This window comes from Cupressus sempervirens, chromosome 9 (genome assembly GCF_028749045.1).
Source record: "Cupressus sempervirens isolate cs-2001-9-10 chromosome 9, ASM2874904v1, whole genome shotgun sequence".
Taxonomy (NCBI): Eukaryota; Viridiplantae; Streptophyta; class Pinopsida; order Cupressales; family Cupressaceae; genus Cupressus; species Cupressus sempervirens.
In genome coordinates this window covers 712,308,973-712,311,784 of record NC_143126.1, presented here as the reverse complement: position 1 = coordinate 712,311,784, position 2,812 = coordinate 712,308,973, and the positions used below count along the sequence as shown (strand labels likewise).

At 38.9% G+C, this 2,812-nt stretch overlaps 1 pseudogene; it reads right to left on the bottom strand.

Annotated features, from left to right (window-relative positions):
• Nucleotides 1-1,012: 1,012 nt before the first annotated feature.
• Nucleotides 1,013-1,612, bottom strand: LOC149540705 (tRNA (guanine-N(7)-)-methyltransferase pseudogene; annotated as a pseudogene).
• Between the last annotated feature and the right edge of the window lie 1,200 nt (nt 1,613-2,812).

Below are 2,812 nucleotides of genomic sequence, written 5' to 3'. Positions count from 1 at the left end.
TTCGAGCGCTGAAGTGGATAGGAGGAGGTTGAGGATAGGGTTTACCTAGCCACCCAAAGCTAATGGAGTAGACAGTTTGATCCCACGATGAAAGGTGAGGGAGATTTGACAGTTGGCAACTTTGTACTAGCCAACACTGCAAGTTTTAGCATCACCCGAGATGGCATTGTAAAATGAAGATGGAATGTGATATTCAAAAAGAGAGAGAGGTTATTGTAGGTCTCTGCAACATAGTCTTTTAGGAACTAGAATTGCATCCATACCTTGCACAAGCTTCGAGATATGCCCCGTTAAAGATCGCAACCTTGTGGCATTTAGTGACCCTTGGGGACATTCTGGTTTGGTGTGCCCGAGAATGTTTGAGCGCTAAAGCGGATAGGAGGAGGTTCAGGATAGGGTTTACCTAGCCACCCAGAGCTAACAGAGTAGACAGTTTGATCCCACGATGAAAGGTGAGAGAGATTTGGCAGTTGGCAACTTTGTACTAGCCAACACTGCAAGTTTAAGCATCACCCAAGATGGCATTGTAAAATGGAACGGAATGTGATATCCAAAAAGTGAGACAGGTTATTGTAGGTCTTTGCAACATGGTCCTGTAGGAGCTAGAATCACATCCATACCTTGCACGAGCTCCGAGATATGCCCTATCAAAGATCGTAGCCCTGTGGCATTTAGTAACCCTAGGGGACATTCCAATTCGGTGTGCCCGAGAATGTTCGAGCACCGAAGCAGATAGGATGAGGTTGAGGATAGGGTTTACTCAGCCACTCAGAGCTAACAAAGTAGATAGTTTGATCCCACAACCTTTTTTCCACTAAGTTGCAAATTTGAGGAACTTTTACAACTTTCAACAATCACTAATAGATTTGGGAGTGTTTTGCGACGTCAATTTGCATTTGACTTTTTTTTTTCCTTATAGCTCGACGACGTCGCAATTGCGACGTCGTCGGGCTATAAGGCAAAAAAAAAGAGGCGCATTGCTCATTATCTGCTGCCGTCGAATCGAGCTCCGCTACCGTCGAGAATTATCACTGCCTTCGAATCGCCAAATCGAGTACCCAAGGTATGGAAAAGTTTCTGCTACTTCTTTCTCCTCCTTTTTCCTTTTTATATGCTCTGGAAAAAAACTCAGTAGGGACACTACAGAGATATTATCATAATGGCTCGGATTCACTTTTCGCAAAGCCAAAATTCTTTCTTTAACATACTCGCTTACCTTGTCGCAGAGCTCCATGCCTATCATCAAGGTCGATGGGAAAATGGGTGAAAGCTGCACTAGAAGCCCACCAAAGCCGCAGCCAATATCTGCAAATCAAATTTTCTTTTCTTGACCAGTTGAGGCAGAACATGCGTTCGTTGGTTTCAAATCCTTAGAGTTTGAGACTTCGTGTTCTTCTTGAGCTTCGCCATTAGGGTTAGGTGCTGGAGATTTGTTGTCTTGGAGATGTTTTTCGGAGAAATATGAAGGGAAATGGTCGGCATAATCGAATTGAGCTGGACAGAGAGGTACAAGAAAGTGTGAATCACTGAGAGGATTGCTGTGAGCTTGCACTCTGTAAAAATGCTTCCTTGGATGCTTCACAGACGCGCAATGCTCTCTAGCATGTGACATTGCTCAAATTCGAGGGTTTTTCTTGACATTTCTTGACAATATTGGAGAGAAGCTCTGTGGTGAAGAATGGTTGTTGCAGAACCTCCTGGATGAATGGCTACTGTAACACGCCTCTCGTTGTCTTGTCATATTTCTTCAAGATCTTTGCAACCCCTGTGTAGTCATGGTCTCGCTCAACGGAAAAATTTGACAAAATGGGGGTTTTGAATTTGAGAAAGGGGGAAAATTAGGGACATAGTCCATTATTAACCTTACATACCTTTGATAAACACATTCGAACACCTTTTTTCTTTTCAGGAACCCCATATACATCTGATAAACACATTCGAAAGCATTTCATCTCTTTTGGAACTATTGGAATACTTTCAACAACATTAGTGATACTAGATGATGCTCCAATAGGTCCAAGGCAGATGTTGCAATGACTAATACAAAATGAAGGTGTCGCAATATTTAATGTAGAGAGTCCGTTTGAACTTGATACTGGTATTGTGTTTTCTATGGAACAAATGAGAAGCAATTATTAGAAAATAAATAAAATATAAACTGTTCAAATGCAAGAAAAAATTAAATGAAAATTTATTGCTTGTTAAATATACTTTCAGATGTAAAATGGAGGTTTTTTAGTGTGTTGATATTTAAAAAATCACATTAAGTATTATTGCCGGCATGTTATCATTGTCTGTTTATTATGATTAGTATTATTTTTCTATCTTCTTTGTGTCATCAATCAACAATATTTTTCTTTCATGTCATTTTAAGTTAGTATTTAATGCTGAAACAATACAATTATGTACAAGGTCTTGAAGGATTGGAGAACAATGGAGTCTATTCGAACAATGTGTGAGAAGGTATATTTGAATTATTATATATTAATGTATTTGATCTAGAGCTCTACTAGAATTGATGTTTTGTTTTTAGATTATAGGCTTGTAATTGAGCTATTAACAGTTTACAATACAGTTACAATTGGATTGAAAAAATGAATTACAAAACTGTCACATAAAATTAGATTTAAAATTTGATACATGCCCAAAAATATTGAGGAAGATCTACCTTTAATTGTCAAAGCCAAAGGTTCTAGAGATCTTGATGAAATTTGACAATCATCATTTGATTTTAAATGAGTTGAAGATTTTCCTTCAGAAAATGACTGGAACTGCTCCACATGCTCTAATATCTTACGAGCTGCCACTCCAG